The following is a 13992-nucleotide window of genomic DNA, read 5'->3' as shown; positions in this document are numbered from 1 at the left end:
TGCCCGGTTGCCATGTGCCAGTGTTCAGCAGTGGCCCCAGGGGACCCTAGGCCTGACGCGCGGGGAGTGGCAGGGCCTGCAGTCACAGCACCGCGTGTTTGAGTCATTTCAATGTGTGAGCGGCATGGGAGAAAGAATCGTGTGTGACATCAGAGACACAGAGGCAAAGTGGGAAAACGTGTTCTCTGGAGAGTCGTAGCAACACAGGACAGCCATCTTCCGCCCGTAGGTCAGAAGTCCAGAATGGGTCTCCTGGGGCTGCGTCCCTCCCGGAGGCTCTCGGGGAGAATCCGCTTCCGGGCCTTTCCCGCATTGCAGAGGTGTCCACAGTCCTCGGCCGATGGCCCCAGCTTGTGTTTTCAAAGCCAGCTGCTTGGCACCTCGAGCCCCCCCTCTACGCTGCCTCGTTCTGCTTACAGCCCCTCGTGGTCGCGCTGGGCCCACCTGGACAGCCCAGGCCACTCTTCGTATTTTAAGGCCATCTGAGTAGCAACCTCAGTTCGACCTGCGACCACACTTCCTCTCGCCATGTTACATCACAGTCGCAGGTTCCAGGAATTAGAACATGGACATTTTCGGGGGGCCATTATCTTGCCTAACACACCTAGTATCTCTCAAAGTAATATTTTCTGGATATACTTAGGCACATGTAGAAAAAGTTTTTTTACAGTTAAACTTCCTTTGGATTCTTAAAAGACCAGTGCCACGTAGAGATGCCCAGGGCTGTGGAAGAGGCCTTTGGGCCTTGGCTGGAAAGCTTCACGGCTGGAGTTTTTCCCTCTGCGAGCCAGGGCTGAGCCCTGTCCCTTTCAGCCTTCCCCGTGACCCCGCTGCTCACTTCTTTGCCAGGTGAGCCCGGGGTTTCAGGAGCAGCTTGAGTCCAGAGGGGTGAGGGCCCCCGAGGGCTGTCCCCTCGCCGCCTGCAGGAATCACAGGGAGCTGGCAGAGACTGTGTAGGATGAAATGGTTTTACCTTTTTTGATAGTTAGGAACATGGGAACATGGCACTTTCTTCCCCTGAATTGTTTTATTGTTTACAGTTTCACATTTATGTCTTTGGCGAAATAAAGAAGCCACGTTCGAACACTGCCCTGTTCAGACTCTGTAAATTTAAGCGAAGTAAAATCCCAATAATACAAAGTCTCAGACAGCATGGCCTCTGAGAATTCATCTGCCGTCAGTGGAGAACCCGTTCTTCCAAAGACATCATTTCTGCAAAGGTGCATGTTTAATCAGGCGAGGCCAGGTTACCCCGGATGGCTGGCGCGGCTCCTTACTGAGGCACGTCGGGTCCAGCTGTCTCCACGTGGACGAGACGTGTGCCATTTGCTGACAGACTCCACGGGCTGCTCCCTCACAGGGCAGAGTGGCCGCACTGGGTGAAAACGAGCATTCCGCTCACTGTCAGGTGGTGGTCAGTGGGCAGGTGAGAGCATCAGGCCGGAAGCACTTCGCGGCCTGCTCTCCGCGAAGGGCCAGAAGCCCGGCCTGTTCACCGTGGGGAGCGGTTTTTCATAGCTGCTGTTTTAGAGCGTCAGATGTGACAGAAAAGAGACACGGAAAGCATAAGAAATGCCTCCGCAGGGTACCACCTGCCTCAGGGAGACACTGCATCTTAATTTCACTCCGTTTTTCTCTAAATGCCTGAGCCCTGGGGACTGGAACTGAGTTCGATATTTGTCTATTAACCTTTGAATGGGCCATGAAGCCAGCTACTCCTTGCGTGGAGAACACCATCGGCTCCCGTGCTGGACACCCGCAGGGTTAACCTTAAGCTACTTTAGTGATGGTTATGGAAAGAAAACGCACTGTGGGGTCACGTCCTCTGTTACCGTGGACTTGTGGTCCCTGTACACACACCGGACGACCTTGACGCACGTTCTCGTTGGCACCTGGCTCACCGAGCTGTGCCCTGAGCCACTGTGTGCCCGGTGGCTGTCTGCACGTCTGCTGATGAGCGAGAGCAGCCATCCTGCCAAATGCCGCAGTTACTGGAGCAAAGGACAGTCAAGTAGGCTACACTGATGGATACCGGCCACCGCCCAGCGGCCACACTTCCAGGCCCTTCACCATGATGTCCTTCCCACGGCCTGCTGCTCCTGAGGCCGAGAATTTTCTTTAGTTTGTGAATTTGTGCTTTTTTTTAAAGACCAGATAAACTTATCTTTCGGACAGTTAGAAAGGTCACCAGAGGGAAAACCGGGATCCCTACTCCAGAGAACAAAAACTGGAGAACCGCGTTTAAATAAACAGCATTTAAATCAGGAGACGACTCAAATCCAAATTTCTAGCTTCTCTTAGTCAACAGTTGGGTCTGATAGTACGAGGTCTTCACTTCCGCCCGCGACAGGGAGGCCCCTGGGAGGTGGTGTCCTTCAGCCTGTGTCGCCGGCCCTCTGGCTGCTTCTCTGGTCTAGTGTTCCTGCCTGAGGCTGATCAGGAGTGGAAGCATCAGATGTGGAGCAAGCTTTGGGGGATAACTTGGCAGGCGGAGGAGCAGTGAGCCCTGGAGTGGGGTGGGGGTGGGGCCTGGCTCGAGTCCCTCCCTCCCTTCCTTCCTCTGGGCCCCTGTTCGGCTTCCATCAAAGGGGAGGATGTTGGTTTAGCAGCTTTCCGGATCCCACAGCCCTCAGCCTCGTGGATGCTGCCTAAGGGTTTTCTGAGGCTTCCTGCCCCCGAGGCAGGTGCTCGCGGGCTTCTGACACCATAGATGGGTTGCCTGTTGCTGAATGTTGTATAGAAGGAGTGCACAGTAAGTACTTGTTTGCGATTCAGCCTGGACCCGAACCCCAGCTCTGTCACTAACTAGATACTGCGTCTTCTGCATCAATTATGGTGCTCTCCCACAAACTGCCTTTCCAGCCATCAGTATCCATTCGCAAAATATTAACACAGTTGACGAACTTCAACAGAACCACTTCCCAGGTAGCTTTTCAAAGCCGTTTACACCAGCGGTCTCCAACCTTTCTGGCCCCAGGGACCCGGGCTCCTGTGAGAATCTAGCGCCTAACGATCTGAGGCGGAGCCGAGGCGGTGATGCTGGCGCTGGGGAGCGGCTGCGGATACAGATGGAGCTTCGCTCGCTCACCCTCGCTCACCTCTTACTGTGTGGCCCGGTTCCTAACAGGCCATGGACTGGTCGGTACTGGTCCATATCCCAGGGCTCGGGGACGCCTGGTTTACAACATCCAACATCTGGACCCAGGAACGGTAGCTAAATACAAATCGTGGTTCTCAAACCTTTTGGTCTCGGGACCCCTTCGGGCCGTCAGGAATTGTAGAGAACCTCTAAAGAGCTTCTGTGCATGGGGGTTGGTACCAGGGCCGTATGGGACATTAAAACTGATGACTTAAAAAATGTGAGTACATTTGAAAAGGCCGATGACTTGCTAACGTAAGTAACGCTTTACGAGAAACGGACTTCCAAAACGCAGTGAGCGGAACCATCACGTTTGGGGTTTTGCGAATCCGCGGCACCGTCTTCCGTTTGCGTCATGAGTGCAAATGTGACTCCCGTGATCGCAGTCGCTAAACAACGTCTCAGTGTTATACTAAAAGTTGTTTTGACCTCACCTCCCCGCTGAAAGTCTCAGGACCCCCCTTCCCAGCCCCGGCGTCCCTGGACCGCTTTCAAGAACCACTGATTATCATCCAAAGCAAGTTAGTTCCGGCTGTGGGGGCCTCCCCAGATAGCGTTCTGATACCTGCACTGGACATCCGTGAGAGCGCCGCAGCGTGGACCCAGCGAGCAGCGTCTCACTCCCTCTGCTGAGGGACAGTCTGGGACTTTAAAACCCTCCTTTCATTACTAGACACATGTTCACCTCCCTGCCCTCGGGTCTCTTCTGTGAAAAGGGGCTGGGACACCTGTGAGTAGCAGGAGATGTCCGTAAAGCGCCTGCCACATAGTAGGAGCTGGACACTGCCCCCCGCATAGCCCTGGTGGGGGGCGGCGGGATGGGTGGGAGTGGGGAGGCAGGTGCGCAGCCTGGGCGTGCCGGCGGGCTCTGCCTCGCCTTGTACGTGCCATCCAGAGGCTGGTGTTGGGGAGAAATTTGAGTCTTTCCTGCGCCAGTATCACCTGGGATGCTGTAAAGAGAGAAGACGGGGAAATTTGGAATGAAACAGGCATGTTTTACATTCACACTTAAAAGAGTTTGAGAAGTGACCTGTAGGCGGCTGTCTCAACACTGCTGTACCGGGGTCAAACCAGCCGTCTTGTTCTTGAGAACACGCGATGCTTTTTGCTGGATCGGGGCTAGCGGCCATTCCGGGTGTCTTGTCCCAATGCCTGAAACGTGACTTTCTTCGTGGCATTTTCCTTTCAAGTAAATCACTGGACTCCTTTGCCAAATGGTTAGATAACTTTTAAGAACAAAGAACGTTCATGCAAAAGGAGATTCGGCATTCTCGTGCTAGGGAAACAAACAATCATTTTTGAAAAGAAAGCACATTCTATTATTTTGGACCAACTGTGAACACGACAGTCGGTTTCTAATGGAGGAGGCGTTTCCTACGCTTATCACGAGATAGATGTGCCGGCCGATTAAAATATTCTGCCACCGCTGGAATAATGAGACCTGACAGAGAGCCTGCGGTACGGCCTTGACATCGAATGCGGAGGGGCGAAAGTTGACGTGCTGTCCTCAGTGAGAGGAAGTGCTGAAATCAAAAAGGATGGGATTGCCTGAGATGTCACTGGGGCCCGCGGAGGTTAAGTGTGATTCATCACTCAGCTTTAATGCAGAGCGGTGAACTCAGCACTCATGCGAGCGCATTGACGCGGCCGGGCCAGGAAGAACCACCCGGAACCCCATCCTTCCTCTCCAGCTCCACAGCCTCACGGTCTCCTGTCTGTCCGAACACGGCCTCCTCCCGACTTCCGGGCTCGGGGAACAGGAAACTGTCTCAGAGCAGAAAGAGCACGTTCCTGGGAGTCAGAGCCGGCCTTGAAGTCTCACTTCCTTGGCTCGTTTACTCATTCGCTAAGCGCACACGTGCTCGGCGCTGGGCACAGTGCCCGCGCCCCTCCCGGAACCTCGGAGTGGCCTGGCCTCCTCGTTTATCCCCAGCGGTCCCTCCGCATCTCGTGTCTGCTCATGCCTTACTTTCTCTCCACTCACCCCAGGGGGCCTCTTCTCGAAGGCCATTTAGAATGACTGTCAGCTGCCAGCTGCCAGGCCAAACTTCTGCAGGGCACGCCCCTCCCCCTCCTTCAGTGCCAGCTCCTCCCAGCCCCGTCGTCACCTCCTCAGGGAAGCCTGGCTCTTCGGTGGGTCTCAGAGATGCAGCTAGGTGCTGGGGGAATACGTTGGTCCTAGTCTGGGGTGTCGGAAGAGGCTTTTCTGAAAGAAGGGACGCTAAAGCTGAGACCTGAAGGCCAGGTAGGGGTGAGCCAGCGGGCGCGGAGGTGAGGGGAGCAGCACCCTAGGAACAGGAAACGGCGGGCTCAGAGGCCTCAGGCGGGATGTGGCCGGGCTCCTTCCGGGAACTAGAAGGTCAGGGTTCTCCAGGGAAACGGGGTCCACAGGAGTCATGTGTGTATGAACAGAGATGACAAGCCCTACAGTCAGCCGTCTGCTTGCTGGAGACTGGGGAACTGCTCGTGTGATTCACCCCGAGTCCAAGGGCCCGAGAACTAGGGGAGCCCGTGGTGTAAGTCCAGGCTGCAGGGCAGAGAGGACGAGACGTCCAAACTCAAGCAGTGAGCAGGAGCGAAAGAGGCAAATTCCTCCTCTCTCTGCCTTCTGTTCTGTCCACATCCTTAGCAGATTGATGCTCACCCACCGGGGCCCGCCTGTGTGCCTGTCTCTGTTCCCGTCTGCATGCTCTCTCTCTCTCGCTCTCGCTCTCTCTCTCTCTCTCAGTATGTAGGTAGATATATATAAGACCGAGATAGAGAGAAAGATAGATCTACAGATCTAGGTAGATACAGGTATGTAGATGAACATACAGGCGTCTCCTCTATAAGCAGATATACAGGCGATATCTATTTATACCCTATTGGTTCTGTTTCTCTGGAGCATTGTCCTTCCTAGTCCTCAGGCGTCTAAGACTAAAGTTGGCTAGAAAGGGCCTTATCTTCTGCATTTCATTCCTTTGTCAGAGAAAATAAGGAAATAAGCCCCAACCTTTTCTGGACTTCAATAATAATTGTTTTTAAAAAAAGCTAGGTGATGGCTATGGATGCCCACATCACTCACCACTCAGCAGAGCCAAAGGCTCAGGAAAAGAATAATGTGCCCGGTGCTCGAATGCTCTGGGGGCAGGAGGGGGGACAAGTGTGCAGGCTGGGGTTCGCTGCAGGACGTCACGGAGGGGACCTGTCTGAGCTGTGTGCGGCTCTCTTCTGGGCTCCCTTAATTTCTCCTCCATGAGCTTGCCCTGCTCCTGTGTCCTGACTAAACCAGAGCAGCAAAAAGGTTAAGCATCTGAAACAAATTTTAAGAAAAATTGACCCCAAAAGGATTCTAAAAATAGATGATTGATTTGAAAAGGTTCTTGGGGGATCCTGCTGCTTACTCGAAGCAGACTCCCCCACTGAGCTCTCCATGGGCTTTGACTCTGAAAATCTTTATTTTGCAATAAAAGTAGAAAAAAAAAATACAACAGCTCTTTAAGAATCAAGGGTATTATTTTTAGAATTAAATTTCCATTTTCCAGTTTTAGATTCATAGAAAAATTTTGAAAATAGTGCAGAGAGTTCCCACATACCCACTCCCAGTTTCCCTGCCGTGAGCATCTCACATTAGTCTGGGTGCGTTCGCTGCAATTAGTGAAACCAGTACTATGCTTTCTTATCAACCGAAGTCTACATTTTACTCAGACTTCCTTAGTTTTTACTTACTATCCTCATCGCATTTAGTCATCTTGTCTCGTTAGGCTCTTCCTGGTTGCGACAGGTTCTCAGACTATCCTTGTTTTTGATGACCTTGACAGTTTTCAGGAGGACTGGTCAGGTATTTCGTAGAACGTCCCTCAGCTGGAGTTCGTCTGGTGTTTCTCTCATGAAAACATGAGCGTATTTATGGAGTCGTGGGTTTGGGGAGGAAGGCCACAGCGGCAAAGTGCCATTTTCGTCACATCATATCAAGGAACGTGCCGTCAACATGACCGATCACTGTCGATGCTGTGATCAGCTGGCCGAGATGTATTTGTCAGGCAGGTATTTTATAAAAACGATTGTTTAAAAAGACAAAGTCGGACGAGCCAGAGAAGGTATGTATTCTTTAGTGGCTGAAGTCTGATGCAATCTTGATGTTTCTCCTAAGAAGAGCCCCTGAAAATCTGGAGCTTGCCTTCTTTGTAAATGAAACAGAGATGCAGAGGTCCCTGGGAAACAGGCAGGACTCTCGGAACTGTAAGCAGAGCTAAGCAGGTTGGTAAATGCAGGGTATAATAGTGAAAGTGGCTCTTTTATCAACTTTGCCTATAGACGTGACAGCTCCCAAACGGGGCTGCTGGTGCCTGTTGGAGCCTGGATGTTTCTGGAAGTCCCGAGTGATGGGAGCTGAAGTTAACAATTCTCTTGCAAGTTCCTGGCTGCTTCACGGAGACATGAATAATGTATTTCTGAAATGAATAAGGTACAAGGAGACAGGCCGGCAGAAGGCTTCAGGGTAAAGAATGTTCCAGGTTCTGTCTGGGTGCTGAAGTTTAAAATCCAGCAACGACTGTGCACCTCTGCTAGCACCAGTCGAGTCAGCAGAATTCAAGAAAGACCAAACATTTAAAAACATTTTTATTTCTCCAAGGAAAATGATCAGCCTTTATTAAAGTCTCATGCTGGCCAAGAATGTGCTAAAAAAAAAAAAAAGGCAAAAAGTTGCCGGGATGCGTTATTCTTTTTTTGATGGTTTTTTTTTTCTGTTTTTTTGTTTTTTTGTTTTTTACCATTTAAAACTATAAAAACCATTCTTAGTTCTCAGCCAGTACAGAACAGACTGGATCTGTCCAGTGGTTATCGTTTGCGGACCCCTGAGGTTTGCGAATCAGGAGCCCAGAGGCTGGTCTTTGAGCAGAAATACAAACGTGGGTCATTAGCACCAAGTTGGTGTTGAAATCCGCATGACAGCCGGCCGTATCCTCATAGTGTGTGTGTGTGTGTGTGTGTGTGTGTGTGTGTGTGTGAGATCTCCTGTCCCCCAGAATGTGAGCAGTCGCTGATACCTTCGTGGAATGAACGCACGGATGAGCGAATGAACAGTATATGAGGTTAACGCTCATTTGCCACCCAGTGTGATGATGCTGTGACCAGTGCTTCTGGGTAACGGAGGAACACCGAGGGGGAAGTGACCGCCGGGCCTGGGAGGGAGCCAGGTCGGGGCGTGACCTGGAGCGGAGTCCATGGGACAAGAAGATGCCCACCAGCCAGGCAAGGCCTGGGGGGCAAGGCCTGGGGGGCTTGCAGGTGGCTTGTTCGGGACAGCCGTGCATTGGTGTGCGTTTTGGGGGAGGGGAGGAGGAAACTGGAGGCCACGCTGGAGAGTTAGAAGGAGACAGGAGCCTGGTAGGGCCTCACCCACCCGGCCAAGGAGAGACGCGGGCCTCAGGAAGCCTTTGAAAAATTAAGTCTGGGAAGGCCATGCTCCGATCTGGTTTTTACTCGTTACGAGATCCTCGCCTTCGTCCAGGCGAGAGGTGATCGGGTGTGAATTCAGGCTTACGGAGGGGGCCTGGCTAAGAGAGGAACCGACAGGACTCAGAGCCCAGCCACAGGTCCGGGAGAAGGAGGTACCCTGGCGACACCCGTATCGCTAGGCGGGGGGCTGGCTGAATCCACTAAGTGTGGCAGACCTCGACGCCACCCTCCGAATGCGTGTGGTCACTTTCGGGGTGCAGCTCTCTGCTCCCTTGGGGCTGGGCATGAGAAGGAGACTGCGGTCACTCCCCAGGGTGATCTGAGAGCCGGCCTGCCATCTGCTTTCCCTCTGCTGTGGGGACCGGCACCGACCCTGGTGTCATCCAGGCCCCGGAGCTGTGCCAGCCCTGGACGGATGCGACGGAGTAGAGAGAGCGAAGCCCGGGCCCCTCGTGAGCACGGTGCCCTGGTCCGCCCATCGGGGCCGGGACTGGGGGGGCGGATGGGCTTTGTGGGAAGACGTGGCATGAAGGGTCAGGGGTAGGGGTGCAGGGCTCCAGACAATGTCTGGGCTGGAGAGACAGATTCGGGGTCATGAGAACCTTGGGAATGGATGAGGGCACCCGGGGAGAGTGTGCGTGTGTGTGTGGGGGGACCCAGGGGAGACCCCAGCCTGGGCGAGGTGGGCAGAGGGGCCATGCCCTCTCGGCGGGAGTGGCCTCACCTTAGAGCCCCACAGCTGTGTGGGAGGTGAGTGTCCCAGGCCACCGTAACGGAGCTCCACGAACTGGGCGGCTGAGACAGCAGACACTTGCTCTCACGGTCAGGAGGCCAGAAGTTTAGAATCAGGGTGTCCGCATGGCCCTCTTAGCTTCTGGTGGCGCCAGTGGCCCTTGGTGTGTCCTGGCTCCAGGGTGCCCCATGGTCACGTGGGCCCTCCCAGCCGTGTTGGACTAGGGCTCACCCTGCTGCCTCATCGTAACTACTTTCAAGTGAGGTCGCATTCCCAGGGGACAGGGGTTAGGGCTTCAACATGCGTTTTGGGGGAAACAATTCAACAAGGTGGTCACTACATAACACACCACTGTCACTGAGGCTGGAAGGCTGGAAGGATGGAGTCGTGACCGACCGCCGGACTGGCCCAAGGCGGGAGACGAGTGGCCTCGGGGGACACAGCAGCAGTCCCCCGGATGGAGGAGAGAAGGGAGGGGCAGAGAACAGAACGTTCTTTCAAGGAAGACATCAGCGGGGAGAAGGGGAGGCGGAGGGAGGGGTCAGGACGGGAGCCCCTCGGCCTGTCCTTTGGAGCCCCGGCTGGTGACAATGCTTCCTTTACTAAACAGAGAAGCTGCGTTTGAAAGGGAGACCCTTAGGCCCTCAGAGGGGACAACCCACCAGCCCCGCACAAAGGACCCTCTGTGCCCTGCTTGCACAGATGGCTCCCGCTACCTGTACCTCCCTGTCTCACCTCTGGCTCCAACCCTCCTCCCTTTCACGAAAAGCGGGGAGGGGAGGAGAGCGGCCAGCACGCGGTTTTGAAAAAGGAATTAGTTCAAACGAGCAGTTGGATAAGTCACGCGTCGCAAGTGCGGGAGCCCTGGGCACAGGTGGGCCCCTGGCGCTGTGCGCTGCCCATCACAGGATGCAGCTGCGCGTCTCGTTAACGCAGCCGACACTACTAAGTGGTGCTCCCTGAGCACCGCAAACGTCTACATTTCTGAGGAAACAGAAATTCGGCATCCCTGGCCGGCAACTTCTGATCCCAGACATCCGTGGCGACGCTTTAATACAAGAGTAGCGTGTCGCCTTTGCCACTCTAAGGGTGACGGGGACCAAAAGAACCCAAGCGCCCCCCACCCACAGACCTCGGCACGCCCTTCTCTGCTGGGAGGCCGGCGACGGTAAAGCTTTGTTGATGAGTGTTCCCTGTACGTTCACGCCACACCTCCTCTCTCAAATCACGCCTCGTCACCGCATCTGTCACCCGGGCGGAGTGTATGAGAAAGAATCATATTTAATTTGCTTCCCTCGATCAAAGCTTTTCTGTGCGGGTGCAAACGTTGCCATAATCCCAAGCGGCCACACGAGCCTCGCGCGGTTATCACCACCGACGTGCTGTCACCAGTCAGCTGCCTGTCAGCCATCAGCAGTGCACACTGCTCAAGCTCTTAGGGCGAGCGAGGCTCCATGAGGGGTGCAAAGGCGCTGCCTGTCTGGTGGGGAGGCACAGGCAAGGCAGCAGGGGGAAGGGCCACGGTGGGGTCCGCTGGGTGCCCGGGGACAGCTGGAGGAGGGAGCACTCAGCTTTGCCTAAGGGAGGATGGGGGGCAGGGAGGATCTGCACCCCTTCTTCTGAGAGGCCAGTTTCTCTCCTATGCTTGCAGTTTAGCTGGAGGCCGGTTCAGAAAGCCTGAAGCTCCTGAATTATGTGCATTTCTTCCTGCTGGCTGCAGCCATCTTTAATTGTCTCTGTCCTAAGCTGGCTCTCTCCTTAACCCTTTCCTGCCTCTCGGAGACTGTTTCTCCTGTGTTTACCCATCTTGGTAACTTCCCCATATGAAATTCTCAGCATCCTCTCCCGCACCCCAAGGCAGTACTTTCCGGCTTATTAAACTACCTTCGGATTCAGAGCCAGATTTATTTTGGGTCTTAGACACACGATTTTTTTTTTTAATTGTGGTAAAATATACATAAGGTAAAATGTACCATTTCAACCTTTCTAGGTGCCCAGTTCCGTGGTGTGAAGTCCTCGTCCACGTTGTGCAAACACCACCTGCACCCGTCTCTATAACTCCTCCCATTCCGCGAAGCTGAAACTCTGATGCGCCGCCCCCTCCCCGCCTCCGGGGAGCTCCGTTCTTTCTGGCTCTATGACTGTGACCCCTCCGCGAGTGGAATCAAGCCGTGTCTGTCCTTTCGCGTGGCTTACCTCACTTAGCATCATGTCCTCGAGGTTCTGACACGGGTCACAGCACGTGTGAGGATCTCATGTTCATGTGTGCATATCGACCACATCTCGTTTTTCCATTCATCTGGAAAACGGGGTGGTTTCCGCCTTCGGAGATGGGATTTTATGACTCATCAATATTTATCAAATGTCTACTGTGTGCAAGGCAGAATGCTTCTAGGAAAAAAAAGATTCATTTTGCATTTTTCTTTTGGATTGCAAGAAGTCCAGCATTCCGTCGTCTGAAAGGGTTTTTAGTTGCAGTGTGTGTGGGCTGACTGTCAGGACCCTTTGTGGATCGGCCACCCTGAAGGCGAGGGCCCAGGGCGCTGCCGCACAGAGCTCTGGGGAAAAACTCAGCTCTGCATTGTAACACTTCATAATAAACGGCACTGATGACTGAATGGTCTCTTCAAGCCTTGCATTTGGCTAATTTCCTTGCCAATTTGGGATTCCTACAGTCTGAAGATCATTTACCAGAGTTGAGCTTCACTTTGTAAAAATACTCTCCCGATTCAAGAGCGTAATGTGCTTCCAGCTGCTCAGCCCTCTGATCTTTAGTGGTAGTAACCCCCGTGGGTGTGTGAGGGAGATGATCGTGGAGCAAAGAGTCTTCCCTTTCAGTCAAAATCTCCTCCAATTAGTTCTGAGGTCAGTGCTTAGTGCTCTGCATAAACATCCCGTTTTTTGTACTGACAGGTAGACAGGTGGGGTTCAAATCAGCCGTTTCCCCCTGACAAAGTGTTGGAAAGCTGGGTGGCTATAGGGCTTTATATCTACGTAAAATGGATGTGTGTGCAATGTGTGTATGTCTGTACACACGCACACACACACAAACACACACACACACAGCGCGCGTATATGAGTTGTGTAAATTGCTGCCGTGAGGACGTACGCTCCACCGGCCAGATCATCTTCGTTTTGTTCGCGATGAGTCGCAAGGCTTCACGTCACCCCCAGCACGTAGACGGACGACCCTCAGCGTGCGTGGAATGAATGAAGACATAAGTGTGTAAAGCGGAAAGCACGACTCGCCCTTGCACACGTGGTGGACGGCGCACGCACGGGTCAGAGAGACCGTCCCGTGCCAGATCCCGTTCCGTCGTACGGCCGGCCTCTGCTGTGACTCATGTCATCACAGAGGCACAGTGAGGTGGCCCCACTTCCCAAAAACTCAGCCATGCCTCAGTACCCTCCTAGCTCCAAGTTTCTCAGCGGAAATCATAGAAGAAATGGAATTGTGACCAACCCAGTTTTGGAAGGGCTGTGTTAATATTTCTAACGCAACGAAAGGTTTTGGACGCTCCCTAGGGGTGCAAAACAACAGGATCTGAATCCCCGTCATTTTTACAACGTTGCTTTTTAGTGGCGCCATCACCGTCACCACTATTAGGGTTTTTAGGCGAAGACAGCGCCGTGAGCGAAACTCAGCTCTGGCACACTCTGCTCTCAAACCCCACCCAACGCCTGGTTTTGTTTGGCCTGGGAGCTGAGAATGGGTTTCCGTTTCATATGTTTTGAAAACACATATCCGAAGAAGAATATAGTTCATGACACGTACGAGCGATAGGCAATCCAAATTTCTGAGTGCGTAAAGCTTTACTGGAACAGCCACACTCGTGTGCTTGCGTCTCGTCTGCGGCTGCTCGCCGGCTATAACGGCAAAGTCGAGTAGTTGGGACAGGATGTATGGCCCTCAAAGTTGAAAATATTCACCGTGTGGTCCCTGACAGACCGCTGCCCTAGACCACTGGCCCCAGCCATGTTCTCATGATGTCCTATAGTGGCCAAGTGTCCTGCTCCACCCAGCGGCCTAGAGTGAGCTCACTGTTCCGAAACGGCCGGCCTTCCTTCCTTCCTTCCTTCCTTCCTTCCTTCCTTCCTTCCTTCCTTCCTTCCTTCCTTCCTTCCTTCCTTCTTTTCTTTCTTTCCTTTTTTTTCCTTTTTTTTTTAGGCGAAGCAATCTGGTTGACCTCACAGATTGCAAGGACTTTGTCAGCTTACAGTCCCTTATTTTTTTAATTTTTTAAATTTTTTACGCCTTTAGCACCTGGTCTTCCTAGGTGGTCCCCCATCCAAATACTAACCAGGCCCGACCCTGCTTAGCTTCCGAGATCAGACGGGATCGGGCGTGTTCAGGGCGGCGTGGCCGTAGACCTCCATCTTTCATCATTCTCCCCTCCCCGCCAAAGCACAGCTCTCATTACCTCACAGCTCCTAAGTTAGGTGGGAGGAGAAAAGCAAAGCCTTGTATTTTGCAGGCAGGTGATATATATATATGGCAAATGAATGGTGAAAGAAATTCAGACTAAAGTGTGAATGTCTAATAGGTCTGCCCTTTATTCTCCCACCCACATAAGAGGTACTGGTGTTTTTCAAGGAATTTGCTATCTGAATGCATAGTCTTTTCAGGAACTTTATCAATTCTCCCCCATAGAAGCCCGGGAATCCATAACCTCGTGCC

The 13992-nt window shown here is 53.1% G+C and overlaps 1 pseudogene; it reads right to left on the bottom strand.

Annotated features, from left to right (window-relative positions):
• Positions 1-13566: 13566 nt before the first annotated feature.
• Positions 13567-13685, bottom strand: LOC112484257 (annotated as a pseudogene).
• Positions 13686-13992: the final 307 nt, after the last annotated feature.

The sequence above is a fragment of the Pteropus alecto genome, unplaced genomic scaffold (assembly GCF_000325575.1).
Source record: "Pteropus alecto unplaced genomic scaffold, ASM32557v1 scaffold157, whole genome shotgun sequence".
Classification (NCBI taxonomy): domain Eukaryota; kingdom Metazoa; phylum Chordata; class Mammalia; order Chiroptera; family Pteropodidae; genus Pteropus; species Pteropus alecto.
Note: the sequence above shows the minus strand (reverse complement) of the source record. Positions and strands in the feature narration are given on the sequence as shown.